We start from the raw sequence: 20333 nt of genomic DNA, 5'->3' as shown, positions 1-20333 counted from the left end.
GCTCTGTGCAGCACAAGCCCATGCAGAATGCACAGCAGCTCTCCGGTACAGCAGTGCACCCAGAGGTCTTGGCGGGACAGGAGTGATCAATAGCATTTCCTTTGAAATCAGATTGGGAAAATATCATGTGCAGCAGTGAAGCGATTAGCTCGATTGTTCCAAGCTGTGTGCAGCAAAGCAGCCTGCAAGATTAGTTAAGCCATCATGAAAGACATTAAGGGAAAAATTGGAATAGAGAATCTGGTACGGAAGGGAGCCTCAGAGGGCAGCAACTGCAAACGTCTCTTATTTATTCACTCCAAGATAGCAATAGGCCTGCCAACTTTTAAAAATGAGAGTGCCTCTGAACCTGTGCAGTGTGCCTCCCCACACCATCCTAAGAGAACTGGGAAATGAATAGGAACATAGGAAGCTGCATAATACCAGTTCAGAGTGTTGGGCTCATCTAGCTCAATCTTGTCTGCATATTAATGGGTGGGACGCTCCAGGATTTCAGGCAGAGGACCTGCTTTCTGCGCCTTGCCTTGGAGATGCCGGGAATTGGACACTACCACTGAGCTACATCTACCACTGAGGAACAGCAAGGGGAGAGGTTATAGAGACCCTCCAAATCACCCTTTCCATTAGCAACCCTTAGAGGAAATGATTATAAAAGGCTGCGTTTTAGCAGGGGTGAGGAACCTCAGTTTGGGTGTGTGTGCAAATGTGGCTCTTCAGGCCTCCCTGTCTGGCCCTTTGGATTTTTTTTCCACGGCATACCCCTCACTGACCCTGCTTTGCACCCTCTTTGAACTTTTTTACCTTGTTGGGATGTGCCCTTGAACTCTAACAATGCTTCTTGTTTGTCTGGACGGAGGCTAGAGAGGTGAGCAAATCCAGCTTACTGTACACAAGTAAACTTTATATTCATTGTCCTGTCCACTTCCACCTGTAGCTCCACTCGCCATTTGCATGTGGCCTGCAGGGCTTCCCAGGAAGCCATACAGAGTCAGAACCACCATGTTCTGAGTCCTTTGACTACCAGATGCTGCTAACAAGGGATAGATCTCACCATCCATCAAGCCTTGCTTGTTTACTTTGCTCAGCCTCAGGTACCTGGCTTGCCAGTGTCAGAGATGGACTGCTGAGCTTAGATAGCTCTTTGGTCTGGAGGAACATGGCAAATCCTGTTTTCTTAAGTCCTGAATTATTTATTCACCTCCTGCATTGCACAGTCCCTGCCTCTGCTTGGAGCAAACCCCAAGCCCTGCAGCATTTAGCAGACATCCGCCTGCCTTCCTGAGTCACTACAGCTGACACAAGCTATCAGCCTGAACAAGACTTTCCTCTCACTGCCTGCTGGGAATGAAGGGAACAAAAAAAAAGCAAAGCAAAGAAAATGATTTTCTAAAAATAATGTCTTTTGGAGTACTTCAGGATTAATGGACTTTTTGTGTCCACAATTCTACAAGGTTGGGAATGTTAGTTTTGGCACTTCTTTAATTTTGCAACAAATTGAAGGAAAGGCTTGAAGGCATAAGGGGCCTGGCCTGATATGGTACAATGTTTGTCTTGTGCTTTTAGAGGATGGCAGTTCTGTACGCTACTTAGCATCAAAACTCCCTTGTAGGGGAGAGGCAGCAGTAGCGGCTCAAAGGGTGTAAGATAGGGGGCTAACAGTAGGTGGAGCCAGAGCCAATGAGTTCTACACTAAAACTAAGGAGAGGGTAAGGGAAAGGTAAAGGACCCCTGGACAGTTAAGTCCAGTCAAAGGCGACTATGGGGTGTGGCGCTCATCTCACTTCAGGCCGAGGGAGCAGCTGTTTGTCTGGGTCATGTGGCCAGCATGACTAAACATTCTGGCACAACAGAATACCATGACAGAAGCCACAGCACATGGAAACGCCATTTATCTTCCCGCTGCAGCAGTACCTATTATCTACTTGCACTGGTGTGCTTTTGAACTGCTAGGTTGGCAGAAGCTGGGAGAGAGCAACAGGAGCTCACCCCGTCACACAGATTCGAACCACTGACCTTCCAATCAGCAAACCCAAGGGGCTCAGTGCTTTAGATTGAGGAAGCAGACAGGGAGGGCCTGGATTTTGATTGAAGGGATCCCTGCTCAGTTATGAGGTTGAAGAGCATGTCAAGAAAGAAGGTTCAGCTATGCTCAGGTCTAGCTCAATATTATCCTAGGAAGACATGCCTGACAGCTGTCAATAGGTTGCATCCAGACTGTCAATATTTTGCAAGAGAAATTGATGGGCATTCTGTAAATTTGGCTTTGTGCAGTTAAAGTGGATTAAAGTACTCTGTTGCCCTTGAACAACAAATCCACATTATACATACACAAAACTGACTTTTCATGGTTAAGAAAGTGATAGGGGATAGGGGATAGGGTATTGAAAAAGGTGAGATCAATGAATGATTAATAGGAATATGTATAGCCACCACACAAGCCAATCAGGACGAATGCTCATTGTTGTATAACCACCCACAAATAAATCAGAACAAATGCTCAATAAAGACTGGACATAGTCTAACTTCCATGTAAGCTTTGTACAAGCAAATCAGGATGAATGCTCAATAAAGAGGTTGTCTGGAGGAGGCTATAAGGGCTGTGATCTGATAGCTAGAAAGTATCTGGTTTGAATTTCACATAGGGTTGAATCCCTTAAAACAGCAACAACCTTCAGTTGTTTTGAATTGGAGTTAAATATGCAAGGGGAAGGGTAACCTTGGGGGGCGGGGAAAGTGCAATAGCTCCCACACCACCCCAGACACCATCTCCTTCCCACTCTGTGAGTTTAGAAGGTGCATTCTGTACTTATGCACATTTCAGAATCCTGATTTTCTAGGGTTCCAAAATGGTTAGGGAGCCTCCAGGAATACAATTCACAAGTTCACCCTACAATTAATGGAGGGCTACAGGAATGGCAAAGAGGGAGCAAAGCTAGCCATGCTCATCCCCACAGGCCACCATTACAGGTATACCTACTTCTGATTCTGAATACTTGAAGTGGGATTGTGTCAGTCATGCTGTGATCCCACTGAAATCAGCTAGCGTGGATCCTACCAACAGGAAGTGACCTTGTTCAAGTTGCTGTTCTCTCAGCCTCCATCTGCAATATAGGAGCAATTACTAATAGGACCTGGAACAAATGGTTGTAGTACGGAGTTCTTTTGGGTGTTCAAGCCAGCCAGCTAGTCACACCTTCTTTCAGGGTATTCCATTCCATTTCCCCAGTGGTTTTCTTTTTTATGATATGCCAACAGTCCTTCCATGGATACTGAGAATACTCAGTTTGTATTGTGCTGTTTGGAGAAGGGGTGGTATTTTTGTCTCTTCAGTATTTTTCTGCTTCTGCAAACTTGGGGTTCTTCCAAACATGCTGATGCTTTCTTCGTGTTTCTCAAAAGTCCAATTTTGGGTATAATGTTTATTGGGACTTGTCTCAGTGGTTGGAAAGAGATGCTGGGCAACTTTGTTCCCTAACCCCATTGTTCAACTATACATTGGTCAAAAGCCATTGCAATTTCATGTCAAGGCTGCTCTCTTCCTATTACTTCTTTTAGTTTGCTCCCATAATTCAGAACCTTCCACCCTCACACCTGCCTGGTTGAATACTGAAACTCTTCACTTCTGAATGCTGATCCAAACATTCTGGTATTCATGCCTCAATTCCACAGTGCTTTCAATGAATCACACTTACATGAACATGAATTATGTATTCCTAAGAAATCTGCAGGGAACTCGTGATATTCCAACTCTCTTGTGCCTAACCATCTACATTCTTGTGAAAGCTATATATGCCTGTCCAGGAGCCAAACCAACCGATCCCATGATGTTTGAATGCTTTATTGTGTAAATCTATATTTGTTTGTTTATTTATTTATTTAATAGGCTTTTATCCCACTCTCAGACTTGGAAGATTTATTAAATAAAACGGATAAACCAAGAACCACACACCTTAAAAAAAACAAAAAAAACTAGTCCCACTGGAGCAGAAGCCCACATCTGATATTCCTTTGCACAGGGCAGTTGCTGGGAGATGGTCCTATGGGGAAAGGGGACAGTCAGCTGAAGCAAGAGCAGGCTGTGATGACCCCTCTGCTGGCTCTTTTGTCTTCTTCACTCGCCTCCCTCACTCTCCTGCTCTTTCCCACAGGGACAGGACGGTTCCACTGAAGCAGGAGCTACTTTTTGCCTGCCTTCCTCTCCTGTTTCTTCTCACAGGGTGATCTTGTCATCACCAAAACACACACGTCTGAGGACAGCTGACTGCTTACGCAGCCTCAGAACAACAAAACCCACAATGTGCTGCAACTGCAAACAAAACGCACATGTGTGAAAGGGGGTCATTTGACAGTGAGAAATTGATAATTAATAAGCTGACATGCAAGCCAAACCTTGTGCAACTTCAGAATGGTAACTGGATTTTTCTGTTGAAGCCCGCCACTCAGAATAAGCAAAGGGACCTGCAGAATAGCATTCTTCATTAGGTTTCCCATGTGCCTAGTTAGCATTCATACTGTGCCGAATATGTGCTAAGTATTGTGCAGGATGCAGGGGTGCTGAAGTTGCTGCTTTAAACCATTGCAAATACTTGTAAATATACAATATGGTGGATTTTTAAATAAATCATTGTTTTGCAACGAGGTAGTCCAAAAATGGTAACAACAAAGCTAATTCCTGCAATTACGCAAATTTGCACAACAGCTCACATGGTTTCGAAATTTGATCTGCGTTTGATCTTTGGCCACATATACACCATACTTTGAAAGCACATTCAAGCTCCCCTCCTGCCATGAATCCAGGGAATTGTAGCTTCCTAAGGATTCTGGGAATTGTAAGTCTGTAAAGTGCAGTTCCCAGAATTCTTAGCTGTGTGTGCTTTGAATGTGCCTGGCGTGTGCAGAGCCTCTGATTTAAAAAAATGATAAATTCCCAGAAAGCTGAACTGTGCAACTTTTACCTGGGTCCTGCAAAATCTCACCCAATTTGCCAATGTCCACACCATACATTTAAAGATCCTTCAGCTGCATTCACATGGTAATTTATTCTGTTTTACAAACTGAAAATTTCTGTATTATATTCTAGCTTTCACACAATGTAAAAGCTGAAAATATAGTGGAATATAGTTGAAGCTTAGCACTCATTCCGTGTTAATAGTTTCCAGAAATAATCTGCTTGCAACCCTATCCACCTAGAAAATTTCAGAAGTAAATAGATGAAATATGATGTGGTATACCAGCATATGATCCTGTTTTCATGGGGAAACAGAAGTGGAAAGGGTGAGGGAGTAAGGATGTTGTCCAACGATGTCCTTTGGTGTGAATTAAATTTTGTGTGACATGCCGATACGTTGGTCAGAAAGCCACAGCTCCATAATGCAACAGGTACGGGCAGTGTGAAAGGAACAGGACAGAACCACTGGCATTAAAATCAGGAAGACTAACATAATATTCACCATGTCTAAATGCACCCCTGGTGGCATAAATATTAAAACAGAGCAGAGGCAGTGTGGGAGCAGAGGTGGCCACTGTAAAAATATTACCAGGAACATTAGCTCTGGACGTTGCAGCAGTTCAAAAGGCAAATCCATTTCAGTATGAAAGATTAGGGAAGGAACTCAAAATAAAGAGACAAGTATTAGTTGTGATTATGTAAGTCTGTGGTATGGCCTCATTTAGAGTCTGGCCACTCCGTCCTCAAAAGTGAAAGTCTCTCTTAAAGTGCTAAAACTCAAAGCCTTCCAGTGATATGGATTGGCAGCAGGTACAGGACAAACAAAAGGCAATATTTCCCCCCCACCCACGCAACACACAACAAAGTTGCAGCATTCATTGCCATAAGCACAGATGGCTTTTAAAAGGATTGGACAGATTCATGTAGGATATGTCTAGTAATAGCTATTAGCCATAATAGCTAAGAATAGACTGTCCAGGCTCAGAGGCTGAATACTTCTGATGAACAGATGCTCAGGATAAATGGGGGTGGGAAAGAGAGTGGTTTTCTCCATCAGGCTTTTCTTGTGAACTTCTCATTGGCTCGTGACTGGCCACTGCTGGGGACTGCGTGCTGGGTTAGATGGAACTTTCGATTTCACCAGCACAGTAGTTCTTACATTCTTATCTCCTTTAATCCCTCCCAGCTCTACAAGGGAACTAAAGGATGTTTGTGGTCAGAAGGCCCAAGTGTTGCAGAGGGACATGTAGGAACCTGGCATGGTCTGTGCTGCAAATCTGAAATTCTGGCACTTGGCTGAATTGGTTTGCTGTGAATTGTAGGCACCTCAGGGCTTGAACAAGATACCTCCTGATTGCACAGCAAGGAGAGAATGTGCTGCACAGTTTTTAAACAGCCCAATCACCTTTCCTACTGCACAGCACTATTTAATTTCTAAAGGCGGTGATGGGGTTCAGTCCTGATTCTCTCTCACACACACACACACCCTCCTGGGGCTAGAACAGGTGTCACACTCCATTAGCCCCAGCCAGCATAGCCAGTGGTCAAGGATGATGGGAGTTGTAGTCCAACGACATCTAGAGGGCCACAGGTTAGCCAGCCCTGGGTTAGATGCATCTCTCCTAAGTACAGTAGGCAAATTGGTCATATGGTTGACCACAATGAAAGAAAGACAGAACATACTTAGAGACACTCTGGTCTGTAGAAAGTTTTCATGTTTCTAGGATAGAGTTGCAACATAGATGGGTTTTAGGGGAAAGAGAAGCCCAGGTTCATGTTAAGATCCACCTTACAGCTTTCATCCCCTTACCCCTGTTTCCTTCCCCTGCACAATTCAAGGTAGAATAAAACAGGCAAAACAGTGCAGATACAAGGAACAAGACCTTGTTGATACCAGGAGACTGCTGTTCAAAGATCCTGCCAGCCTGCCATCATTTGTTAATATCAAAAATGGGGGTTTGATTTCTTGGCCTCTTCCTATTAGCCCACAAGTCCCCGTTGGTTAACCCATGATAAAAGTAAAGCAAATATAATACATTTAATTTCAAAATCAAAGAGATGCATTTGTGGAAAATCAAGCCCCTGTTTCTATTCCCAGGCACAGCAAGTCTTAAGGTCAAGTTACATGTTCAGAAAGAGCACATGGTACATACAACCTTTCTACTGGGGTGATACCATTTCAGAGGATGAATGGGTTCTGCACATTTGGTTCCTCCACACAGTAAAAATTCCCTGCCCACAGAATGCTAACATTTCAGGAATAAGGGTTGTAGGTTAGCCTTCCCACATGCTAATTTTTCATATGTGTGAAGGACTGGCTTTGCTGTTGTTTTAAACATGAGAGAACATTCCAAATACACATTCCTGGGTTCTGAAGTATCACAATCCCAGGAATGCAACACCATTGGGCAGGTCAGTCTTAGATTTACAATACAGCTATAAGAGTTGATGGACGGAGTGTGGGGAGAAAAACAGAGGTGAGGGGTCATGACCTGAGTCTAGGAATACAATTCTGTGGTCTTAACCCCTTCATGCATTAACTAGCCCTAAGCTTGCTAGTTATATTTGACTACAGTTTCCCACACAAAGTACTCACGGAGACAGGAAGCCAGTTCATTCAGCTGCCATGTTTGATTCAAGGCCCCCTGGTAGAAACTGCCCCACTACCCTTCAGTTTAAACCGCATTCTGGGCAACTTGCCAGGCTCATTAATATTGTTTAGTGTTTGATTAGCAGTTGCGTTCTCAGCGATGACTTTAATCCCTGTAATTAAAGAGCCTCCTGCTGTGGCTATGGGATAGAAGCAACAGAAATGAGGAACATATAATAAATTGTTTTTACAAGTTCCTCGGCATTCTTCCACACACAAAGTGCCGTTCTGTTCTTTACTTTCATTAACAACTTTGCAAAGTGGGATATGGCTGTTGTGAGAGACTGATTGGTCCAAGCGTACTCAGGCAGGTCGCTGTCTTTCCCTTCAGTAGGGCTTCTGCCTCATTTATAGCTGAGTAAAAGGCAGAAATTCAGTAGGGGTGGCTGCCTCTCCAAGCGTGGAAAAACCTGTTCCTGTTGAACTTTGTTTACTGCCACGTTAGCTATTGAAAGTACAGAGGTAGTAGGATTGCTTGCTCTTTTGAGGCTCAATGAGGGTCTTTGCTCCTGATATAAATAGCAGGTGGGATGATGGACAGTACCCAGCACTGGACTGGGATCATGACAACGGTGGCAATTCTCCCCCCCCTTTCTGTCCTCTGTTATGGTCAAGATCCAGAATGCACAGCCACCCACACCCACATGCACACCCATACCCCCCCTTGCTATTTACTTGTTTAAAAACTATTCACACAGCTGCTGATTGTAAGAATAATTTCATAGGTAGTTTGGCCCTTAGGGAATTGAGGATTGCTCTCCCATACTGTTTCAGACATGTGGTTTAGGTACTTATGTCTGTGTGTTTACCTTGTGCACTTACGAACATTCATTTTATTTCTGACACCTTAGAATTCTTATAATATGTGCCACTCATGAAGACACTTCTTTGCTCCAGACCTTGCACTTTAGGGATAAATGGCACCCAGAGTGCACAATGAGAGAAAAAAATGCAGGTATCACATGCACTGCACGTACCTGAGGCTTTTGCCATAGAGTGTGGGCCTCGCAGGATTCCTAGACTGGCTAATTTCTCAGTGTTGTAGAACTGTGTTTTATTGTACTTTGCCCCAATGCTCAGACATCCTAGAAAGGCTATGTCCCCCCCCCCCATGTGTTACTAATGTGAGTTTTCATACAGCAAAGGTGTGGGGGAATTGCAGTTCCTCCAGGCCTCAGTCTTTTAGCCTCCTAAAACTCAGCTTTCACCTGCCAATTAGGGAAGCAGTTTGATAGAGGTGTATCGAAATGACAGCACAGCTACCTTCTGTCAAATGTCAGTTCTTGAATGGAGAATGCCAGATATCAAATACAAAACTTATAACATGTGACTGACAGCACAATCAGCAGTGGTGGTTTCTGGGGAGGATTAGAGCAGGTGAAAGATTTATTTTGGCATTAATATATTCACAGAACTATTGGTGGGAGAGAAGGAATGCTATGGATGAAGGGCTAAGAAGATGGTGTCCATTTCAGTTCTCATCGCTAAGCGTCTGTGTCTTAACCTCTGCATACCTCTATGGGATACAGGAGGTGTGGAACTAAATTCTGCTTCTGATATCTGCCTCTGAAGAGTCTGGGACTGAATTTCACCCTTCCATTTTGGCAGATGCAGTGATGGGAGGGATTCCAAATCAGCAAACAAATCAGTATGGAGGTGTAATGCTACTTAGGGAAGAAAAGTTAAGCAAGGTCTACAAAGACAATGTTGCCTGATGATCTTCCTGTCCAAATCCCAGCCCTAAAGTCCGTTGGTTATACAAATAAGAGACCCACTTCCATTCTTGAAGCAGCCCCTACCATGAGGCAGGGTACCATGATCCACCCAGCTAGGAGGTTTTAAACACTGTTATTGACAGTGAGACAGGAGACAGTTCTGGCCTGTAGAGCACTTCCTTCTGGAAACAGTTTTCCTGGGAGCTGCAAAAAAGGATAATAGAACTTGGAGGCTTGCAGGGGGGAAATTATCCGCTGTACGCACCCTATGGGTGGAGCCATTTGACAGGCACCAAAACATCTTTTGCTGGTCCTGATTAACACCCATCCAGCCCGTTTACAACCCAGTTGAGCCAAAACTCTCGATCTTTAAAACACCAGTGTTCCATTGAAGTGAATAGAACTACATTGGCTTAAAAATATTTCAGCAGAAATGGGTTGTGAACAGATCTATCCAGGCCTGAAAAGAGCTGAGTGTTTATGCTGAGCTCATTGGCATTCCTTTTGTTCGTCGATTACCCTTCTAATTTGTCTGCAAACAGCAGGCGATCAATTTTGAAATGCCAGGAACTGTCCTGTGGGTGAATGGTCTGAACCCATCTGATCTGGATGAAAACTGAAAGGTCCTTTGGTAGGGCATGTTAGAGGCTTGTAGGCGGGTGCTAGTCAGTCCACACTGCTGAAAACTTCCACATGTATATGTGAATCTCGTCCATTGCTATTGCATTTGTAATTGGAATATTAATCTCTCCTCACCATGTTTGGGGAGAAGAGAGGATGATCAAATGATTTTTAAAATTTTGGGTTTTGGTGAGGGGGGAAATGTATGAGGTAATAATTTGAGCTTCAGTGATGTTTAGCACCTGAACCTTTCTAGCTCAGGAACACATGTAGAGATAATATGTAGAGAGTGTGTCTAAGAATGTACAGAGTGTCCTGTGCCGCTACTGTGCAGCCTCTATAGATCTTAATTTCAGGAGTACAGCTCTGAACCTTAGGTAAGCTTGAACCTTAGCATGCTCATTTTAAACAGTTACTGCCTCATTCTGTTGTGTGTGTAGATCAGGCCTTAGGCCAGAGTCATGCCCTACAGTTCCCATCAACTCCTGCCAGCATAACCAATGATCAAGGATGATGTAAGTTGTAGACCACCAACATCTAGAGGTCTCCAAGTTGGCTAATCCTGTTTCAGGCTGTTGGCATTGAAGCTGTCAAGGAGCTTCTCCACCCTTTGTCTTCAGACAAAAGCCCTGTCCTCACATTATTCACAAGTAGAGCATTGCCATGTTTACCTTGGAGCTGGGCTGCAGTTTTAGTCCTGCCCCCAATGTGCCTTCTCTCTGCAGCAGCACGTGTTGTGTGCAGTTGTTCATGTAGGGGGGCTCCATACAACCTGGATTCCTCCAAAACTGGATGTCCCCATCATGCAGAGCTCCTAAATGTCAGCAGGAGATTGTGCCCTCAGGGTTCTCTACAGACAGCTGCACATAACACACGGTTGTAGCAGGAGAAGACATAGTGTCAGAGGTGGGTCTAAAAGTGTGGTCCTACTTCAAAGTATGCACACTAATCCCCACACATGAGTAAAGTGGGAATAGGGCTCTAGTCAGCTTCAGACCCACTTCTTTTCAAGCCAATCACTAGCACAAGGTATGGAGAGTTATGTCACTGGCAATGTTTTCTGCTGCTCCAGAGAAGCGGACACGGAGCAATGGATCCAAAGTACAAGAAAGAAGATTCCACCTAAACATTAGGAAGAACTTCCTGACAGTAAGAGCTGTTCGACAGTGGAATTTGCTGCCAAGGAGTGTGGTGGAGTCTCCTTCTTTGGAGGTCTTTAAGCAGAGCCTTGACAACCATATGTCAGGAGTGCTCTGATGGTGTTTCCTGCTTGGCAGGGGGTTGGACTCGATGGCCCTCGTGGTCTCTTCCAACTCTATGATTCTATGATGTCACAGGCACTGTTCAATAGGTGCCTGTGACATGTGTGCAAACCCCAGTATTCAACACAGCATCCCATGTTGCAATGTCCCCACTAGTTAGAGAAATACCAGTAATTGAATTCTCCTCAGAACAGTATGTTGCTTTTTGAGGGCTAAGGGATCCTTGCAGTATCCTTGAAGCAAAAGTATGCGAAGATGCATGCAACTCACATCACAAAGGAGCAACAGCTACATATTTCTTGACCTATACACTGATCATTTAGAAAGACTTCATTGAGAAAGGCTCTAATTCTGCATTCATTTTCGGGAGCCGGATAAAACAAACTTGGTAGAACGCAGGGGCTATCCTGCAAGTGAGAAATTGCTCTTTGCCATCTTGCATATTAAAGTTACCTATATTCACAAGAAGGCCACTGTCCTTCCTTTCCACTTTAGGATCTGATCTCATAGATGGAGATGTTCCTTTCAATTGGTTTCATGTTCACAAAAGTTTTCTAAGCTAGGTCATTAATTAATTAAGGTAAGCTTTCAAAAGCCTGAGTGGCTATGTAGCAAATCCAAGCTCCTTGAAATACTTTGGCTCCTCCTTTGCCAGCAACTTCAGGGCAGCTTTTCAAAACCTAAGCAATATTTTCCCAAGCAAGACCTTCCAGGATGCCAACTCCTATACCAGCAAGCTAAGCAAAATAGAAGATTGCTGGATTAAGAATTTACAAACACCCTAACATAAGAAAGATATAAATCTACAAGCACAACGCAGTATGATAAAGATATACATCTACAAGCACAAACCTTCAAGCATGGTAGTTATTATGAAGCATTGTAATGAGTTTGCTTTTAGCATATGGATGTGGATGTGCCTTGCATGAGTGAAGATGTTAACAGTCTCTATCCTGGGTTGTGTGGCTTTAGATTTCACCCTGGATCAAGTAGCAAGGTCAATAGGGAGAGAGGAAGGACTTCAGGGCCAGGAGTCAGAACAAGTAAGTGCAAATCTTCCCTTTTTTACCTTGAGAGATGGGTGTGCCAGAGACCGGAAGCAATTATGTGGTGACATAATTCACTGCCCTTGGTGCTAACAGGAACACGCTCCTCAATGCAGGATGCAGGATGCAAGCTGCTCATGGGAGCAGGAGACGAAAAATTCTGAGCACGGGGGCAAGGAAGGCACAGCTGGAATGTAGAGGATGAGAAGAGGGCCCCCTTCCTTCGTGCCAAAAGTACTCCTCTCCCACCCATCAAATTGATGCTTATCTGCCTGCCTGCCTTCTTGCCTGCCTGCCTGCCTGTCTATCTATCCATGTAGATTGAGAGCCAGATAGGTGCTTATTGTTTAAAATGGCAGGGTGCCACAGTTGTGGGGGTGAGCTGGGGAGATTGTGATTATGTATGTATATCATCCTTTGTCAGAAGACCTAGGGTGGATTATAACATACAACACCTACGTACTCCATAACACAATACATCTACAACATGATAAATCAAGACAAATATATAAATACCATTATAGTAAGGAATACACAATCAATTTCCAAGGCTGCAACTGGAGAAAGGGAAGAAAAAAGACTCATCTGGTCAGAGTTCAAGCTGTATATAGGGCTTTGGAGGTTATGGACAGTGACTTAGATGGAGCACTGGAGACACTTAATAAAATGCAGATGAGACCCCTCACAGAGCTACAATTCCCAGCACTCTTAACAAACTACAGTTCCCAGGATTATTTGGGTTGTTCAAGTGCTTTACAAGTATGGTGTGGCTGTGAACCTTTGTGGAGTGGGGATCCTTGTCAGGCCATTTGAAGGAAGTGAATACTGTACCTAACCATCTACAGAATGGGTATCTCCCATCAGTTCAGTCCAGGGTTTAAATTTAACCCAGGCACTGTACTGCTAGGTCCAAAGCAATTAAACATGCACAGAAATGCCAAGCATCCTGACTAGTCTAGTGGATCTGCTTGCACCCTACTTGGCACAGCAGTAGGGTGTTAGTGAACCCCTCCCTGCCCCTAGAGAAACCTGAATATTAGGGAGCCAACCACCCTCACCCACATTATCCATTCTGCAGATGTTGTTGCAATCAACAATGTGAAGCTTGCTTGTGCTTTCCTGGTCCATCCCGCCAACAGCCCTTTTCTTCCCTTTTTTTGCGAGATTTCACAGCAACTTCTAATCCTATTTTATCCCCAGTGAAAAAGAGGGCAAGAAAACGAAGGCAGTGAAGAGAAAAGAGAAGATTAAAGCTGTCAGTCTTACCCACAGGCCCATCTCTGAGACATAAGAAAATGAATTCAGCTCCTCCTCTTTTTCTTCTTCCCCACTCCTTCCCTCCCTCCCTTGTGGTGTCAGTTTGGGGAAAGCCAGAAGAGAAAACGTTGATCTTCATTCCTTCTCAATTCTTTGTGAATCAGGATGCCTTTCTCCAGAGGGCTTAATTTGATCAGGGATCTCACCAAGGCTGTAATCCTTCTCCCCACCCACTCACCCACCCCAGTGCCAGAACTCAAGCCTTCAAATGCAGAATCATAAAGCTAGACAAGATCAAAAAACCTATCTAGCCCACCTCCCAAATCTACACACTGTCTTTCTGTTTATATAACTGAGTTTACTAAGTGGAGACTGGGTGGAGAGAGGTTGGAAGAAAGAAAAAGGATAGGTGCTGCTATCAAACACAAATACAAATCAGTGTGATATATGGTGCCTTGTACAAACAAATTACAAACGGCAGGAAACGGGGAAACCCCAGTGTGCACTGTAGTAGTTGCTGGTACCTGTTGGGGTTAGTAGGGTGTAAGATAGGGAGGTCAACAGTAGGTGGAGCCAGAGTAATGACAGGTAGAAACCAACTGGTTCTAGTTTAGCCCCCATCCTTCTCCCTGCTGTGTTCTGAAACAGCAACACTGAGAATAAGGGGGCAAACGTTGGCAGGTAGTGCCACTCCTTGGGCTGGTGGTAGGTAGGAATATGGGAAATGTAGACTGGGGTTGGTGGGGCAGTTCATTATTGGGAACATAGAAAGCTTTCTAGCACCAAGTCAGAACTTTGGTCCATCTAATTCAGCACAGACAGTAGCCCTCATGGTTTCAGGCAGGAGCCTTTCCCACACCTAACCAAAGGTATCGGCAATTGCACTGGGGACCATTTCCATGCGAAGCAGATGCTCCACCCCTGAGTTATGTCCAACTGTATTTGTCCATCTCCATTAAGCAAGATCAGCCCCTTCACATCCAGGCTTAAGTGAAAAAGCATCCCTAGCAAGTCTTGGAGAACAGTTGTCCCCAGAGGGCTGGATCTGAGCCAGTTCTTACAATAGCTTACTTGTAGAAGTTATTTCCAATGCAAGGCCCCAACACTGGATCCTGGGAAATAATAATAAAGGGGAAAATGTCTCTGAACATCTGCAGAGTGCTCTTACCAAGTAAGCACACAATTTATTGATTTATTTGAGAATGCAACAGTCTTAGGGGTGAATAGGCCCTTCTCTGTTCCCCTCAAGGCCAGGCATTTAAATCTAGAGCAAGGGGTAACCAGTGCTTCTCCCTCTCCCCCCCCCCGAAAAATAGGTGCCGGTACTCACCATGAAGTTGTTACAGTAAGTGCCACACTTTTTAACAACAACAAAAAGAGGTGCTGGTACCCTTGCGTACCCCCTGAAAAAAACCCACCACTTTGAGTGCTCAATCTGGTCTTTGTAGCAGTTTTTCCTAAACCCCTACCCACCTAAGACCTCACTGATTTTGCTTGTGGCAGCAAAAATTAAAAAATTAAAATGCATTAAGCGCTAGAGAGGTTTGTGCCAGTGTCCATTGTGTGTGCACCCAGCAGTGTGAGTGGGCACACCCACCGCTGGCATACTGTCTCCTGGAGGGTTGGCCAAGGATGGCCAATAATGTTGCCTTCCCCCCACACCCTGCTGTAAAGTATAACAAATGTACTCATATCTACTAGGGGGAAATTTCCCTCAGTGAGGTTGTAGGAATTGGTTTGTGGTTTATGTTTCCTTGATTTCCCTGCTGACTGCGAGTTCTTATCTGCCTTAGGATAAAGACAAATGTACTTTCCCCCCAAGAACTGCTGCAGGTTTTTTGGCTGTGGGGCAATCTCTGCTTGGCTCTGACTTCTGTGGCTGTTTCACATACAGTGGTACCTCCGGTTATGAACTGAATTCATTCCGGAGGCCCGTTCTTAACCTGAAACTGTTCTTAACATGAGCTGCGCTTTCGCTAATGGGGCCTCCTGCCGCTACCGCGCAACTTCCACTTGCATCCTGGGGCAAAGTTTGCAACCAGGAGCTTCCACTTACTGGTTAGCAGAGCTTGTTACCTGAAGCGTTCGTAAGGAGGACAGTACGTAACCCGAGGTTCCACTGTATGTACTTGGTTGCGACTCAGGCATGGTTTTCCACTCCATCCCCAATATTTGGGTAGGCTTTTGGCTTTCATGAGCCTTGTTTTAATTGGTGTTGGAATGTTCACCCACTTGAACATGCATTTTTTTTAAAAAAGCCCGTCCATTAGCGGTGGGTGAATTAGGCTCATCCACACATCCGTTTGCCCCACTGCTTTCCCCCCACAAAACCTGCTCTTTACCACTGAATCAGAGTATCATTTGGGTGTCATGCAGACTGATGTTTGACCCAATTCAGTGGTAAAGAGTGGGTTTTCCCTGAGAAAGTAGTGTGATAAACAGAAAACCACTTGGCCCTGTGCTTTCTAGGCATGGGGCAAGTAAAGCTTGGACGAGCCCTTAAAAACATTGTTTTGTTGGGTGGGTGGGTTGGATTTGTGATTGCCACAAGGGCCAACCAATAGGAACACTGTGCAGCCAGTTTCTCCTATAATCTGGGGGAAACAGTTTGATTCAGTTTGGAAATTTGCACATCTGTCTGTAAAGGGTGAACATGGAACCACAATGAGTGCACCACTCGAGCCATGTCCGTTTGTCTTCATCCTTAATCTGTCTTGATCTGCATCCTGTTTTCCTTGACAGACTTCTGAGGCGAGGCATTCCCTTTCCTTTGAAAGGAAATAACGGTAGCGAAAAATAGGGTTCCCTAGGCTATAAACCAGAATTAACAAAGCAGGGAGCTAGCTGGCAATAAATAGGAGACTAATTAATATAACAAAGTATTCTATGTTGAAGTGGAGCCACAGGAAAGTAGATGTATGGAATATCAAAAGCAGATTTGGAACACAGCTCATTAATAGCCTGACATGGTTTTTGAGAAAGAATTAATCGTGGAAAACTACAGAGCATACAAAGCAGATCTGATGTCCAGCTCATGTTACCAGCCTTGATGTGGTATTGTGAGGGCTAATAAACTATGAATGAGTACAAGGTTTTGGGTCCCCTCCCCCTACAAATGAACTGTATTTGATAACAGTGTATTGTGATTTTTGTATAGCTTTTACATTACATTATGTATTAATTGTCCTGCTTTCTGTTATTAGGAAGCCTACCTTTCTCCACCCACATACAAGGACCCTTCTCCATCTGTGGTTGTGTACAAGCCATACATCTAAAGCACAGCACTCCCCCAAAAATAATATTGGGAAGAGTAATTTACCCACCACAAACCTACAATTCCCAGCAACCTTAACAAACTACAATTCCTTGGATTCTTTGAGGCTGTGCTTTAAAAGTATGGTGGATATGCAGCCTATTCCACAAATGTGTCTGCTGTAGAGCTTCGTCTGTGTAGATGATGAGAGAGAATGTGGCTGAGGGTATGCTTTGCAGGGGCAACATGGCTAAGCTCTTTATCTGTTCTGCAAGTGGGAGGTGGGAGAAACGAGGGCAAATATGTCTGGCCACCTTTCCTGTTTGCTTTCAAATCCACACACCACAACTCGACAGAGCAAAGCCCCGACGCTGCATATATTCCTATTGATCTAGAAGGCGTTAATCTCTCGCACTTTAGAAATGTCTCTGGAAACATCAATATTGGTATTTCGCTCATAAATGCAGTTTCTATTTCATATAAACCACAGCAGCTCTCCTCATCATAAATAAGTTCTCCTTTCATTCAGTCTCATCCTCTGGGTAAAAGATGGCCACACAGAGATATTTTATGGAGTGCAGTTTATTATGGCATCCACATTTGTGGACCACAATCCATGTAATCAAATGTAAGTGGGCAATACACGTGGTCAGATATTGTCCACAAAAAATATTATGCCATAATAAATTTGTTACAGTGCAATCCTATGTATGTCTGCTCAGAAGTAAGCTCCCGAGTTCAGCAGCATTTGCTCCTAGGCAAAAATGTGCAGGATTGTAGCATTTACCTTTAAGGAGCCTTATTTTTGTTGAAGCAAGCTAGCATGACCACCCTTATGGAAATTTTGTGGACTGTTTGGTGGTGAACTTTGAGATCTTTCTAACTACTGTCCTAAGTGACAGCATGTTACTGATATTGTATTTTTATAGTCTGATGATACCTAAGGATTGTAGCTCAGTGGTAGAGCATTTGCTTTGCATGCAGAAGGTTCCAGGTTTGATCAATCCCTGGCATCTCCAGGTTGGGTTGGGAATGCTCCCTGCCTGAAACCCTGGGAAGCTGCTGCCAATCAGTGTAGACAATATTGAGCTGAATGGACCATTAGGCAGACTCTTTCTGTGTATTCCTGTTACATTCTTATGCAAGCTTCCCTGGGAGGGCTTTTTACCAGAACATAGTGGTAATAACAATAATAGAAATAATTTACTAGTCTTAATAAAAATTCACACCCTGCCCTAGTTTTACCAAGTGGAAGTAAATATGTCATGAATGGGGAATTCTGTGCAACTTCCTTGTGCTGAAACAGTACACATTTTCTATTGTTTCCCCCAAGGAGCTCAGGAGACCCTCTATTCCCCTCCCAGAGCTACAATTCCCAGAGTTCCCTATGACAAGGGATTGAGAACTGCAGTTCTGGGAGGGGGAAAGGGGTTTGTGTCTCCTAACAACTCTCATAACTCTTAACAAGCTACAGCTCCCAGAACCCTTTGGAGGAAGCCATGGCTGCTTAAAGTGGTATCTGCTCTTTAAATGTATGGTGAGAATGTGGCCCCTGGCTCCACCCACCACTGGCATGCACACATACGCCCCCCCCCGAAGGCTGCTCACAAGAGAGTGAGGCCCTTGCACTGAAAAATGTCCCCCACTTTAAGGAAAAATGTTCTGGCCTTAAGAAAATATATTGAGAAACATGGAAATATTGGTTGAGATATTGGGTAGTTATCACGGTACAATTTTGCACTGGGTTCAGTGAATCCAGCCTAGTGCTGGATTTCCTTCCTGCGTCCTCATAGCCCCCACATCAGAAACACAACCTCCTCGTATTAGTTCCAAGAACTGCATTTAGCTCTTTAGAAAACAAGGGGCCTTGCTTGTTGCAGTTGGACGTGCATTTTGTGTGTTTCTCCGCCTGGCTGGCTGCAGTGTAATCATGGCCCTTGTCACCCCGCGCATTGTGGCAGAGCACAGGCTTGCCGCTTCCTTGTTTGTAGAACATTAAATCATCCCACGGGGCGCCCGTGGTTTTGTATATCTGCCACCGGCGCTGTTGCTTTTATGGTAGACTACGTTTCTTGTTGGTAGATTAAGTTTTATACCATGACACCTCAATCCAGTGGATGTTACCAGGTTTGCGGCCTCAGCTTACATGGTAGAAATGTTTGGGGTTGTCTCTCCCCCCGCCCCTTCCTTCCAGGCAGGTTTCCAAGACCAACAGAGGAGGATGAATATAGAGAGAGAGGCTGATCCACTGTGCTCTTTGTAATGCTCTTATTTTGTTTGCTAAGGGCGGGGCTTGATTCACTGTGCAGGGCCAGCCAAATCTTTATTGCTTAGAGCAGCAGGCTACCACAATTCAACGCATATAGAAATACAAAATTAATGCAGAGATACAAATTTCAATAATATAATAAATAACTGACTGTTTGACCACCAAGAAATAAGCCTTGATGGGAAAGCAAGCTGCAGGGATGGCACCCTGAATGAGATTCTGTGACTACCACTGTCTAGAGCTGTGGTGCAGAACCTGTGGCCTTCCAGGTGTTATTGGACTACAACGGCCACCATCCTGGACCATTAGCCATGCTGTTTGAGGTTGGTGGGAATTAGAGTCTGGCAACCTCTGTCAGGCATCAGGTTCCCTGTCCCTGGCCTAGAGGGATGGAAAGTTTTGCCACTTCTTGCATGAATAGCCCTTGACATCCAAACTTTTTCAAAACTTGGAGGGAGGAATCCATCCATATCTCTCTCTCTCTCTCTCTCTCTCTCTCTCTCTCTCTCTCTCTCTCTCTCTCCAAACACCACACCTTTTTTTCAATACACCCACTCTGTGCCTGTGGCATTTTGGGTAATTGGATTATCAATACAGCTTAATCTGTGAAGGGAGATCAGTAGTGGGTGGGTGGTCTTGCTTCTGGGCAGGGAGTGTGCGTCAGATGAACTTGTGGTCCTTCCCTGTCTTCTGCTGACCTGTTTTATCTCCCTGGCTCTCTGCATGTCACCTTTCCCATTGCTCTGTCGGCATGTCACTGCCTCATTAGCCCAGTCTCAGAGTGTTTCGCCAGGGAGATAAAACACCCTGAGCGAAGCTCTTCTTTCGCTGCTAATGATGCAGACTCTTCCATGCATGTTTTGTCCTGGACTTCCTTAGAGTTTAATGAATTAAAACACCTGGCATGCTTCAGTGCGGGTGTTGTGGTGAGGACAGCTTTCACCTTCAAGCTGTTCCACTGCTGAGGTTTGAGTAGCAAGGCCTGTTGACAGGAGTAGCCAAGATAAATCAATTTGTCTGACTCAGTATAAGGTTACTTTTAACAGGTGGAATGGGGAGCTTGCTGCCCTTCAGATGTTGTTGCACTCCAGGTCTCATCTGCCCCACCTATCATGGTCAGTAGTCAGGGATGGTGAGAGACGTAGTCCAACTACAGCTGGAGGGCTACCGGTTCCACCAACCTCTTAAAAAAAAAAGCTGCTTGCAAATCTTTCAAACAACAAAGTAAGTTATGCAGCCTATATAAACTCAATGCCTAGTTGCCTGCGGTGGGGTCAGGTACTCCGGGGACCTTCCAGACTCCAGAGCAGTG

General features: G+C 44.6%; 1 protein-coding gene and 1 long non-coding RNA gene across 7 annotated transcripts in view; both read left to right on the top strand.

The window, feature by feature from the left end:
- ASIC2 (acid sensing ion channel subunit 2) overlaps nucleotides 1–20333 on the top strand; it is a 381636-nt gene that overhangs the window by 128698 nt on the left and 232605 nt on the right. The gene's annotated exons all lie outside the window — the stretch shown is intronic.
- On the top strand, nucleotides 11291–13550 carry LOC309355143. 3 transcript variants are annotated; one of them, XR_014162422.1, is made up of 3 exons: nucleotides 11291–11366; nucleotides 12169–12239; nucleotides 13443–13550. It is a non-coding gene; the product is annotated as an uncharacterized lncRNA (long non-coding RNA). The 3 variants fall into 3 exon arrangements; XR_014162423.1 differs by lacking the exon at nucleotides 11291–11366 and adding an exon at nucleotides 11373–11609; XR_014162424.1 differs by lacking the exon at nucleotides 11291–11366 and adding an exon at nucleotides 11631–12059.

Source organism: Podarcis melisellensis (genome assembly GCF_964234715.1).
Source record: "Podarcis melisellensis genome assembly, chromosome: 13".
NCBI lineage: Eukaryota > Metazoa > Chordata > Lepidosauria > Squamata > Lacertidae > Podarcis > Podarcis melisellensis.
The sequence above is the reverse complement of the archived record's forward strand: the minus strand, read 5'-3'. Positions and strand labels throughout refer to the sequence as shown.